The following is a 13,995-nucleotide window of genomic DNA, read 5'->3' as shown; positions in this document are numbered from 1 at the left end:
CCCAGCAGCAATGGTAACTGGTGCTCTGGTAGTCAGACATGTCACTCATACACGTGCACGGGACACAGAGCACGAGTGGGCCTGTGCAGACAGCTGGAGTCATGTGCGAGAGGAGTACTCGTGAACTACCATCTCTCATGAGTGTACCGTGGGGTTTTCCAGAGGCAACATGATACGTGATGTCATAGCGGATTAAGTAGAGAAGCAGCCAGGTGAAAAGATTCGCAAAAATATAAAACAATGCCCCTTTTCTCATGCATGTTATTTTTTTTAACATCTTTATTGGAGTACAATTGCTTTACCATGGTGTGTTAGTTTCTGCTTTATAACAGTGAATCAGCTATACATATATCCCCATATCTGTTATTTTGGTTTTGAAAATAGTTATCTTTCATAAAAATATGTTTATGTTAATCTGTAGCATGTAGTTTACGTTAATATATTGACAAATGAATAAATATTAAAATGTTTTCAGTTTGAATTTCTAATTTGGTACGTATTGATAGATATTGCCCATACAGAAATTATTTGGGGTCCTCAATAAACTGTAAAGTGTAAAGGGATTCTGAGGCCGGACATTTGAGAACCACTGCCTTCAGCCAGCCGTTTCATCGGGCACATTTCACTTCGGGGACATGATTCAAAGCCGTACAATGTGCAGGTAAGCACCGCAAAGAGCTGCACCCTCACCTGCTCGTGTTTGCCACTTCCTGTAGTCTTTTTTACTAGGTCTCCCCACGACACTAATGTATTTTGATGTCATTTGTATAATTTCTTGCTTTGTGGAGCTCAATTTGTGATTGGAAAATTATGATCAAAGAAAGGCTAGGTGTCATCCAACACGTAAAAGGAGAGTTAGGAGATCCTGTCCCAAATTGCGTGTGTAGTCACGGATGTATCGATAGATTTAAAGCTTGTGCCAAAATCTAAAACGTAAGCTGAAAAAAAAAAAAAAAAGTAAGCTGGATGTTAGCGCGTCCATGATAGCTGTAGAAACCAGGAACAATCTAGATTGTAACCAATGTTGGGTTTTGCAAGCATTTGCAGGAAGAAGTGGTGGTGGATTGGAGGGCATCTTTCTCTGCTCCTGCCCCTGTGGCAGCTCTCAGCACCGGTCCTCTGTGGCAGTGCCTGTGGGTGCTGAGAACAGGGCCACTGCTCTCGTGGGGATGCTTCAGCGGCTCTCACCAGAGGAGGGCGTGGCGATCTTTGAAAATCTTTGAGTCAAAATGGGCAATTTCACGCTCTCTTTCTACATCAGATCAAAATCTATCATGACTGCTCAAAATATCTAATTTGATTTCTAGATCTCTGCAGGAATCTGTGGGACGATTTAAGTTGTTCTAGACTAACAGATAGATAAGAAGGCAAGGGTGAACCCAGCAGTTGGTTAGATCGCAGGAAAGGCTAAGAAGGAGCAGACAGCACTGAAGTGGCCACAGGCTCTCAGCACGAGCTCATCTGGAATGCCCCAAAGTATGAGACAGAAAGGTTGACTCAGCTCAGCCGTCTCTGAGAAGGTCTGGGGACATGCAGTCAGCCCCAGCACAGTCTATTTGCAAGGAATGTGTCTTCCTTTACCCTCTGAGGGCCAGGTGCAACCATAGGGCCCAGGAACAAAGCCTCAGTTGCAGACGTGGTGGAATTCTTAGAACAATGCGGGGCAGGGGCTTATCCCCAGCTCAACCCGGATTGGTTCTCAGAAAAGAGAATGTCATCATTTCCCGCCCTCCCACAGGAAATGATGAATTTATTACATACGGATGTTATTTGTACATTTAAATGAGCAATACTGAGGAATGAACTTCTAATTTAGCAATACAACGTAGTTTTATATTACGTCAGTTCTACAGAATTTTACGTTTCCTGTAAATACAAACTGTACGTCTGTTCCAAAATTTATTGCCTAGATGTTACATTGCCGGGGTTCAAGTAAAAAATGAAATGAAGGGACACGTTAATAATTTAACTGAAACTGAAAACAGGTAAACTATAAGTAATTTAGACTGCATTTGAGACATGGTTCTTACTAACTGCACCCTGCATATAACAGTTTACTAAACATGCAGTTATTTGACTTTTTAAAAATAAGAATTAGACATACATCTATATCACGATCTATAGAATTCTCTACTGACAGAACTGATTTCAAGTTTTTCTTATGCTGTAATGATTAAATTTTTCTTCCTGGCACTCAAGTACAAGGATAATCTCTATTCCCAAGAGAGTTTTCGAATCAAATCTATTTATATATCTATATCTTTGAATTGCTCTCTGAGCAAAACTGGGAAGACCCATGCCTCTGCATTTTATTTTATTTTATTTTTTATTTTTATTTTTTTAACATCTTTATTGGGGTATAATTGCTTTACAATGGTGTGTTAGTTTCTGCTTTATAACAAAGTGAATCAGTTATACATATACATATGTTCCCATATCTCTTCCCTCTTGCGTCTCCCTCCCTCCCACCCTCCCTATCCCACCCCTCCAGGCGGTCACAAAGCACCGAGCTGATCTCCCTGTGTTATGCGGCTATGCCTCTGCATTTTGATTAATAACAGTGCTTTACAAAACACTGGAAGGAAGGATGGGCTTCATGGATAACTGTGCACTTCCCCTTCCTTCCTCCAGACCAGGCACAGCCCATGAGGGAGGCAAAGGCAGCGTGGTGCCCCGCGAAGCAGTTGCAGTGCCGGAGGAGCAGACTCCCCCTAGAACAGAGGAGACGCACTATAAAGATTCCCATAAATATTTGGTGGCGGGGTGTTTGCAGGTAATGAGCCAGTGAACTGTGACTTCCAACTGTTCATGAGAAGTTCTTCATAAGCTAGGGGAACCTGGCCTACCTGGGGCATAGAGCAGTTGCAGAGATAAGTTCTTTCCAGGAAAAAATACAGGATTTTTCAGTAACGAGTACTACAAGATACCTTTTCTACTCAGGTGGCTGCTCTGCCTCCATCTAGCTAATTATATCCTTAGCTCTTCTCCATGCAAAGAAATAGGCCTCTCCTAATGCAAACTGGACTTCATTTGGGACAGCCCTCCCATTCATAAGGAAAGAGCTGGCTTACTAGCTAGCTACCCGATCTCCTTAGCAGATAATGGCGTGGAAAGATCCCCCTCCTACTCTACATCTTGTGCTATATAAACTGTCCAGAATAGGCTAATCTATAAAGACAGAAAATAGATGAGTGGTTTCCTGGGGCTGAGGGGAGAGGGGATTAGGAAGTGATGGTTAGGAGATATGGAGGGTTTTTTTTGTGGTGATGAAAACGGTCTAAAATTGATTGTGGTGATACAATCAATTGCACAACTCTGTGATATACTAAAACCATTGAATCATACACTTCCAATGAGTGAATTATATGCTGTATGAATTATATCTCAATAAAGCTGTTACACACAGAAAACAGTTGAGGCACTGATAGCCAATACCCAGGCAGAAGAGTGCCATGATCCAACTCTCCACCAACACAGCTGGGTGGCAGGACTGTGCTCACCTGCACCAGGCGAGGTGGAGAAACTCAAGACACCTAGGCTGTATGCTGGGACACAGATTAATTATTGATTATTGGCCAAAAAAAGGCTTTGGGAGTGACATTACACGGCATCCCTCAAATGTGCTCTGATATGGTCCCCATAAGACTTAGTACGGTGACCAGAGGAAGAAAGAGAAGGATAAAGAGAAAAGGAGAGAGATGGCATAATACACCCTAGGCCCTTCCTTGGAATTTTCCAAGTTCCTTTCCTCTGCCCAGGATCCTTGAAGACTGGCTGTGCCTTCTGGGTGGGGTGCCCCAGGCCCTGGCAGGACATACAAGGGTCCGTTCCCATTTCTTTTCTTCAGAGCACTCGCTCCCTGCAGGGTACAAACCAGATGCCCCAGAAGCTCTGGGACTTGTGCCTCGGGACATTCCCTAGGGTCCCCCTGGCTGGACCCAGGTTCTAGGAGAGTGGTCTGGAGAATGATTAGGCCTCAGAATGGGGCTGATACCCTGACTTGGGGTGATTCAAATTGTTTGTGTAAATAATGGCCCTGCAAAACATTATTTGCCTTGGGCCCTATACACCCTCCTGTATGTATTTGTCAATGGAAACTCAATTCATCATCAAGCTAAGAAGGAAAAATTGAGAATTTTGAAATTGAGGATTATAACCTGGGAACTGTCCCGCCTGTTAGAAGTTGAGGGCCCAGTCAAACACATTTTCAAGACAACGGATCGTACATAAAAATGACATACTTATATTTTACATAAAATTCACCAAAGACACACTAGTCCAGGTAATCATGGTCAAAGTGAGCAGCAGGTCACCATGACCCCTTACAGACCTGGGAAAGAACACTAACCTTTTAAGACGTTCCATTGCTAGCATCAGAAGAAAGGAAAGCAATTGATCTTTACCATCGAGCAGGCGCTCCCACTTTTGAGGAGGTCTGGTTAATGTATAACGCAGATACACACTGCACCTTAAAGGGGGAGGGAGGAGGCCCAGACAGAGAGAATTGTATGCTTAAATTTTCTTGTCTTGCCTTAAAATGTAAATTTTATTTCATCACCTCCCCCAACTTCAGAAATAATGTTAGTAGAGAAGAAGGAACACCATGTTCACCCCTGTGACTGTCACAGTCAATTGCATGGTCAACTCTTCTTCAAAAGGGGGTCAAGAATACACAAGAGTACAACATGGGGATTACAGCCAATAGTTTTTTTTTTTTGCGGCACTCGGGCCTCTCACTGTTGTGGCCTCTCCCGTTGCGGAGCACAGGCTCCGATGCGCAGGCTCAGCGGCCGTGGCTCACGGGCCCAGCCGCTCCGCGGCACGTGGGATCCTCCCAGACCGGGGCACGAACCCGTGTCCCCTGCATCGGCAGGCGGACTCTCAACCACTGCGACACCAGGGAAGCCCTAAAGCCAATATTTTTAAATAACGTAAATGGAGTATAACCTTTAAAAATTGTGAATCACTATATTGTGCACCTGCACCTTATAAAATATTGTACATCAACTATACTTCAATGAAAAAAGAAAGAAAATAAAATATGAGAAACAAAAAGAATACACAGGGATATACAATTTCTCTTCCAGAAATGGTGATGGGAAGACTGGCAAAAGAATGAAATTGGACCCTTATAAACCTGTTGACTGAAAAAAATGCACAAGCTAAAAGTTGAGAATTATGTTTTATTTGGTGGACAAAACTGAGGATTTAAGCTCGGGACACAGCCTCTCAGATCGCTCTGAGGGACTGCCCCGAAGAGGTAAGGGGGAAACGGGGATACAGAGGAGTTTTTGCAACAAAGACCAGGTAGTCAGGACATCAAAAGATTACTGTTAATGAAAGAAAACCAGACATCTCATGTTAAGGAATTTAGTGCTTTTCTATGTGTGGGAAGATGGAAGAGTCTGGGCTCACTGACATCATCCCTTTGTTCTGCACCTCAACTATCTGGGGCCAGTGTCGTGTGCTTTCTCATCCTGAGTCTCTTCAGGGTGCAAGTCAGGGGTTGGCTGCAGTGACTGACTACTTGACGGTGGGCATCCTGTTTCTACCCTGAGTTCCCTTAGGGCTCACCGCAGGGCGGGCTGTAATGTGATGGCTTGATTTGATCCTTTGTTTACTGATATGGGAAGGAACTTTTTTTCATTGATATACCATACACAAAAATCTACTCAAAATGGATTTAAGACTTAAACATAAGACCCAAACTGTAAAACTCCTCAGAGAACACATAGGGAAAAAGCTTCATGACATTGATCTTGACAGTGATTTCACAAATATGACACCAAAAGCACAAACAACAAAAACAAAAATAAAGAAGCAGGGCTACATTGAACTAAAAAGCTTCTGCACAGCAAAGGAAAAAATCACTAGAGTGAAAAGGCAACCTAACGGTTGGGAGAAAATATTTGCAAACCATATATCTGATAAGGAGTTAATCTACAAAATGTACAAGGAACTCCTACAGCACAACAGTGAAATAAACAAACAAACAAAAACCAACCAAACAAACAAAAACCAACCAAACAAAAAAAACCAACTCAATTTAAAAGTGGGGCTTGAATAAAATAGTCAAATACAGAGAATTGAAAAGAAGAATGGTGGCTACCAGAGACTGGGGGGAGAGAGAAATGGGTATAAAGTTTCAGTGACCCAAGATAAATAAGCTCTGTTGTACCACATTGTACCGATACTCTACAGTAATCTATTGTGCACTTTAAAATTTGTTAAGAGGGTAGATCTCATGTTAAGTGTTTTGTCCACAATAAAATAAAAACAACAGCAAACAAACAAAAAAAGATATATAGTTCAGTTACATGTCCTATCATTTGTGTTATTATAGATATATGTCATGTGTATACGTCATAAACATCCAAACACAGTGTTCATCTATCTTTTAAAGAAATTAGTAGAATAAAAAAGAACTTCAAACTGTTTCCCCTGCAGTGGACAGCAACTGAAATAGCTAACCGTTCTTTTAGTTTTCAGCTGTTCCTTTTTGCTGGGACCATTGAAGTCTCCCTGTGATGGAGCACGACCCTGTGGGGCCTTCCCAGGACAGACCCCTCCCCCATATCCTCTGCTTTAGCTCCTCTCTGAAGTACCTAGATAATAGTATCTGATACACATTTCCTGAGTTGCTTTACAGATGTGGAAAAAACCCACCAAATGGAAGACGTTAATTATTAGATGACCATGAGCACATAGCCCCCAGGTCTCCTAGAGCCTGAGGATTGATAATGTGAACCCCTGTGACACCACCCTGTTACCTCACCATGAACCAATCAGAGAATTGTGCACGAGCTGATCACTTACCCTGCGACCCTTCCTCACCTGGCTTTTAAAAGTGCTTTACTGAAACCCATTGGGGAGCTCGGGGTTTTTGAGCTCTAGCTGTCCCGGACTACTACGTGTGTGGCACCTTACAATAAAGGCTGCACTTTCCTTCACCATAACCCAGTGTCAGGAGACTGGCTTTACTGGGCAAGGCTGAGCAGACCCAAGTTTGGTTTGGTAACATCCCCATGCATGTGTAGTTTAGCAGACCAGCCAAGAATCTGGGCAGAGTTTACAGTCAGATTTTGGGGTTTAGCCACTCTGCGTCTCCTTCCCTTCCAGGATTTCTTCCCAAACTTTCCATCTGCTCTGCCGGCCCCAAATTTTGTCACCTGACACTTCAAGCCGCCTTGAGCAGCCTATGGCCTGGGGAGCTCTCCAGGTTGCTTCAGGCCAACAGCTGCATAATCACAAATCTTGCACACTAGGCTCCCTGACTTTCAAGGACTGACTCCACTCCAGTTTCTGCCTGCTTTTGGTCATGCTCAAGTATATACACACTGTGGCCTTTTTTAAAATTTTTATTGGAGTATAGTTGATTTACAATGTGCGTTTATTTCAGGTGTATAGCAAAGTGGATCAGTTATACATATACATGTATCCACTCTTTATTTTTTTTTAGATTCTTTCCCCATATAAGCCATTACAGAGTATCGAGTAGCGTTCCCATGCTATACAGCAGGTTCTGATTAGTTATCTATTTTATATATAGTAGTGTGTATATATCAATCCCAGTCTCCCAGTTCATCCCTCCCCACACTTATCCCCTGGTAACCATAGTTTGTTTTCTACATCCGTGACTCTACTTCTGTTTTGTAAATAAGTTCATTTCCCCCCTTTTTTTTAGATTCCATATATAAGTGATACCACATGATATTTGTCTTTCTGTGTCTGACTTACTTCACTCAGTATGACAATCTCTAGGTCCATCCATATTGCTGCAAATGGCATTATTTTGTTCTTTTTTTATGGCTGAGTAATATTCCATTGTATATATGTTCCATATCCTCTTTATCCATTCCTCTGTTGATGGACCACACTGTTGTCTTTTTAACTCTTTATTATTATTATTATTTTTGCGGTATGCGGGCCTCTCACCGTTGTGGCCTCTCCCGTTGCGGAGCACAGGTTCCGGACGTGCAGGCTCAGCGGCCATGGCTCACGGGCCCAGCCACTCCGCAGCAAGTGGGATCTTCCTGGACTGGGGCATGAACCCATGTCCCCTGCATCGGCAGGCGGACTCTCAACCACTGTGCCACCAGGGAAGCCCCTAACTCTTTTTTTTTTTTTTTTTTCAGGTTTTATCAGTGTTATCTGCGGGAGGATTTGACCTCCTGCAGATAGTTTGGTGAAATCGTTCCCCCATTATAGAAGCCAGAACTCCTGTATATATTTTATGTTTTTCTTTAGCAATAAATCATGAATGTTTACCTCTGTCCTTAAATATCTCCTATAACATGATTTTATTAGCTGCATAGTATCCCACTGTATGAACTATCAGAACTTATTTTATCACATCATTATGAGAGGTTTAGTTGTTTCTGTTTGTTTTTATGAGTAACAAATAATAAGATATTAACGGCCACTGGCTATTCACCAAAGTTGAAAGCAGCTCTTTTGCCCCTTTCCTGTTTTCCCATTTCTGTTCCCTTCTAACCTTGAAAGAACCTAATTAACCTGTTGATTCTTTTCCTAGATAAGAAGTAAGAATGAAGAATTAAGTAAAGAATGACTAGCTCTCTACCCTCAAGAGACCCTCTTAGTAATCCTGCAGGCAGATCACGCAGACAAGATAACATATGAAGAGAGAGTCAGCCAGTCTGCACACAATGGAGAAGGATGCAGAACCCAACCTCCTGCCTCGATGATGCACTGAGATTCTTCCCCTCATTCTGTCCCTTCAAACATTATAATGGCTGAGCAGAATCTTTGGAGTTGGCCTTGGGACGTGAGTCCACCTTCTCCCCAGATCACCAGCTTTTCTGATTAAAGCACCTTTCCTTCCTATTGACACATGCCTCTCGACTATTGGCTTTTGAGTGGCAAGCAGCTGAACTTGAGTTCAGTAACAAGGTGATCATGTGACAGTACACGGCACTGCCCAGCTTTGGGCGGCGCCACTCACACTGTACCGTGCCTGAGACATCCGTAGGAGCACATCTTAGAATACACCTAGTTCTGTAGAGCTGTGCTGTGCTGGGGCCATGTCTAGGAGCCCAGGGACGCTGTCCGGGAAAAGGAGGATACGAAGCGCTAGAGAATCCCAAAGAAACTATGAGTTGAAGTCTTGGAACTAAATGATATCTTTTCTGCTAACCCTGAAATTACTAGTCATGCCTTTATGTGTCTGCCTGTGGTGCTGCTGAGAAAGTGTGGACTACACACTGTACCAAAGTCACTGGCTTCTTTCTACTTTCACGCATCCCTGCTTTGTCTCTGAATCTCTTACTTTGTCTGACCCTTCCAGTCCCCTCCTTCTCCATTGCTCTCCATGCTCAGCTCCGGGAATCAGCATGGATCTGTGTAGGTCTCGGTCCAGAGAGTGGCACCTTGACCACAAGGTGCTTGTGAAGACTTGCCCAGGGAAGAAGAGAGCGTTCTTTATTGCTGATTATATTGAGGAACTTTCCTGCTGAGAAGAACTTGGGTTAAAAGAGAGAGCATCTTTACAAAAAATGACATGATTGTAGTTTCTTTACTGACATGGGTATGTTAAAGGTTCTTATTTAGCTAAGAGACCTTTGGAAATAATGAGACTTAAGAATTACCTTTACTTTTGGCTGTGTTGGGTCTTCCTTGTTACGTGCGGGCTTTCTCTAGTTGCAGCGAGCAGGGGCACAGGCTTCTCGTTGCAGTGGTTTCTCTTTGTTGCGGAGCACAGGCTCTAGGTGCACGGCCTTCAGTAGTTGTGGCACGTAGGCTCTAGAGCGCAGGCTCAGTAGTTGTGGCACACAGGCTTAGTTGCTCCACAGCATGTGGGATCTTCCCGGACTAGGGCTCGAACCTGTGTCCCCTGCATTGGCAGGTGGATTCTTAACCACTGCGTCACCAGGGAGGTCCCACATTTACTTTTCTTTATATTCCTTTCTAGGGTTAGGGTAACATCTTGACTGAAATTTAAATATAGGGCTATAAAATAGAACAATAAAATACTTTCTATTGGAAAGAAAGAAAGAAAAAGAAAGAAATAAGAAAGGAAGGAAGAAAGGGAAAGAGAAAGAAAGAAGAAAGGAAGGAAGGAAGAAAGGAGAAGGAAGGAGGGAGCAAGGGGAAAGACCAAGAAGGAAAAAAGAGAAAAGAAGGGTGGAGGGTGGAGTGAGGGGGAGGAAATACTTTGCGTGGCTTCTCAAATCCAAGCTCCTTCTGGGGGAAGCCAGTTGGGGTCCCATAAGCAAAATGCTTGATGTGTTCTTTTCAAATGATCATTGATATAATATTCCTACAAGTGACTACATTTTAGACTGTTAATTCTTACTATATACACAGTTTTAGATCTTTTATCTCTCCATCTGTCAGGGAAAGAATTGGCAAGGGTAGGGGTGACTCATCTTGGTTATTTCTTCTAGTCCTGTATTATTTCTCTGGCAATATGAATATCATGGAATTCTATCTGATTGGGCAAAAAATCTCTCTATGTTCTTTTCTTATTATTTTTAGTAAATTATATCTACCCAGAATTCATATCACTAGTGGAGGCTTCAGTTCTTAAAAAGAATTGATTAACTAAGATTGGTTCCATCTGTACTTGGTCCTGTTGAATATAACATTCACCCTCCTCCTAGCACCAGGTTGATAAAGATCGTGAGAAAGTCCAATAGAACCCAAACAGATTAATAAGGAAAGATGCAAAAGAAGAGTTATAGTTTGGCTATAATGGATCACATTAATGTAAAGTTTATTGTTACCACCACCAATACAATCAGATGTAACCTTATTAAGAGGGAAACAGAAGGAGATTTCACATACACAGAAGAGAAGGTAGTGTGACCCAGGAAGCAGAGACTGAATGATGTGGCCCCTAGTCCTGGAATGCCGGCCGCCACAAGAAGCTGGGAAAGGCAAGGGATGGATCTCTCTTATAAGACAGAAAAAGTGCAGCTCTGCTGACACCTTGACTAAGGCTCAGTGATACTATCTTTGGACTTCTGGCTCCAGAAACATGAGAGAATAAATTTCTATTGTAAGCCACTGTGTTTGTGCTAATTTGTTACAGCAGCTCAGGAAAGGAATACACCATGCAATGGAATGCTATATAGCAATAAAAATAAATGAATGGCTTCACACACAACTTGGATGCATCTCAGAAACATAACACTGAACCAAAGGAGCCAGAGTCAAAAGGCAACCCACTGTATAAGTTCCATTTCGGTAAAGTTTAAAAACAGGCAGAACTCATCTCTGTTGTTAGAAGTCAGGACAGTGGTTGCCTGCGTGGAGGGGACATTGACAGCGAGGGGCATGAGGGGTGCCTGTGGCTTCAGTGATGTTCAGTCTTTACATCTAGGGTTGTGTTCAACTTGGTGATGGTTCATTGAGCTGTAATCTTATAATTTAATTTTAATAATTGATTATAATTTAATTATAATTAAAGCACTTTCTATATGCGTATTCCACTTAAAAATTTATTTTAAAAAACTAAATGAAATCTGGTCCAGTGGCATCTGATGTGCATCCCCACCATCGTCTCTATAGAGACTGTGGCTCAAGGGCTGGGATGGGAGAGTGGCTGCACCTGCTCCTTGATCCCCTTTCCCTTCTGGACCTACCCTGGCTTGGATTGTTTCAATCTGACGCCGGTGGCTTCTCTGCTATGCCTTTCTCTGTGTAGATGGTATGTGTGTTTGATTTGGGAGGGGGCAGCGCTCAGCTTCACCCTGACCTATCCTTTATCACAGAGTATTCCCTCAAAAGGGGGCAACTGTGTGTCCCATTAGCCGCACCAACAGTCCAGGTCTATAGCATCTGTTCAGGGCAGGGCTTGCTATCTCTTGTCTTGTGCCTGGGTGACCCGAGGGCTCCTGTCTCCCCCAGCATCTAAGCTCCACACTGGAATGCCTTATCCCCCCTTCATGTCTCCAAGAGCTTCAGAGATCTGGGCTGGGTGGAGAAGTAACTCCCTTTGCTTCTCTGGCACATCCCGCAGTGGGTCCCTCTCATCTTGCTGGCATGCGGGGCATCTACGGGGGAGAGAGAGGCCAATCTTTTTTTTCTTTTTTTAAATCAGGTTTTTCTTTTTTTATTTTAATTGGTGAATTAATTTATTTATTTTTGGCTGTGTTGGGTCTTCGTTTCTGTGCGAGGGCTTTCTCTAGTTGTGGTGAGCGGGGGCCACTCTTCATCGTGGTGCGCGGGCCTCTCACTATCGCAGCCTCTCTTGTTGCGGAGCACAGGCTCCAGACGCGCAGGCTCAGTAGTTGTGGCGCATGGGCCCTAGTTGCTCCACGGCATGTGGGATCCTCCGAGACCAGGGCTTGAACCCGTGTCCCCTGCATCGGCAGGCGGACTCTCAACCACTGCGCCACCAGGGAAGCCCAGGTTTTTCTTTTAATTGACACCGTTTCCTCTCTCGGGTGCTACTTTGGTAATGATTAGGTCCCCACCTCTCAAGAACATTGCATCTGAACAGGCTGAGACAGAGCCAGTGTGAACAAAGACCCCAAACCAGGGCTTTCAGAATAAAAAGAACAGGAAAAAACAGCCTTTCTCTTCACTTACAAAGGGAGTCCCTCAGAGGGTCCAAAGCTCTGTTTTCCAAACGTAGAAAACCTGGAGCTCAATGCAAACTGGAAACCAAAATATATCAGAAAAGAAGCAGAGGGCTTCCCTGGTGGCGCAGGGGTTGAGAGTCCGCCTGCCGATGCAGGGGGCACGGGTTCGTGCCCTGGTCCGGGAGGATCCCGCATGCCGCGGAGCGGCTGGGCCCGTGAGCCATGGCCGCTGAGCCTGCGCGTCCGGAGCCTGCGCTCCGCAACGGGAGAGGCCACAGCAGTGAGAGGCCCGCGTACGGCAAAAAAAAAAAAAAAGCAAAGAAGCAGAGTGCTTCATCATATACTCAAGGTCTGATCATCCCGTCTCTTCTACAAGGAATGGCCCCCCTCCAACATTTTTAAAGGAAGATGTTTGTTTCTATTTCACTTTCCAAGTAGGTATAAAATCTACTAAAAGGGATACAATGGATCAGAATAGATCAGCTCGCTCACAAGAGACACCCCCAGGTAAAGGTTTTTGCTTGCTGAGATTATTCAGCACATCATTTCAAAGAGAATTCCAAAGGGGCAGCTACATTCGCTGATAGGTTATGTGAGACACACATACATGCAACCCATTTCTCAGTGTATACGTCAAGGGGCCAAGACCCCTGATCAGCTCGGTAAGGTAGTTTGTACATTACAGCGCTCAGAACAACAGAAGGAAAGACAATTTCTTGGAGAGATTCATGCGCCCAGCGCCCCGCGCCTTCCTTAGTTGGACCCCTCCTCTTCTTCGGTTGCCATGGCCTCAAGAGGCAGCCGATTCCTTTAATCGACCGGCTGGCTTCTCCTCCTTCTCCTGGGGATAGGGGTCCGGGTACTTCTGCATGCACTCCTGCATGGCCCGGACCTGGTCTACGCAGTCCGACCCCTTGACATCCTCTGTGCGGCGGTGGAAGCAGGAAAAAGGCCGCCCCCAAGGCACGGGCAGTTCCAGCTGATGTCTCCGTGGGGCAGGATCAGTCCGTGCTCCTCGTACGGATCATTGGGGTCGTCGGCCACCAGCTCCGAGATTCATGGTCTTCTTTGGTCACAACTATGATTCGATCCTTCCCTTCCTGCCGGCAATAGGCCATGGTGCAGCCGGGCGCTCCGACCTCACGCCATGACCTCTCTGCTCCAGAGAGGCCAATCTATTTTTCAGGCACTCCTAATTCCCCTAAATAATTCTTCTAGCACCTCCTTCCTCTCTGGGCTCTGGGTGGGGATAGGTAGGGGAGAAGAACTTCCTGCTTCTCTGTAGAAGCAGAAGAGAGAAGCCTCTCATCATGAATGCTGGGCCGGATCACAAGGTAACTCAGGGACCTGCCCACACCCACTCCTCCTCTGGTGAGGCAGGTGGAAGCTACAGGTCTCCTTTTTAGTTCGGGGCGGGGGGAGGCTATAGATGACCTTGACTATAGTGGGG

The 13,995-nt window shown here is 44.4% G+C and overlaps 1 pseudogene; it reads right to left on the bottom strand.

The window, feature by feature from the left end:
* Nucleotides 1-13,298: 13,298 nt before the first annotated feature.
* On the bottom strand, nucleotides 13,299-13,663 carry LOC101326199 (mitochondrial intermembrane space import and assembly protein 40 pseudogene; annotated as a pseudogene).
* Between the last annotated feature and the right edge of the window lie 332 nt (nucleotides 13,664-13,995).

This window comes from Tursiops truncatus, chromosome 9 (assembly GCF_011762595.2).
Source record: "Tursiops truncatus isolate mTurTru1 chromosome 9, mTurTru1.mat.Y, whole genome shotgun sequence".
Taxonomy (NCBI): domain Eukaryota; kingdom Metazoa; phylum Chordata; class Mammalia; order Artiodactyla; family Delphinidae; genus Tursiops; species Tursiops truncatus.
Note: the sequence above shows the minus strand (reverse complement) of the source record. Positions and strands in the feature narration are given on the sequence as shown.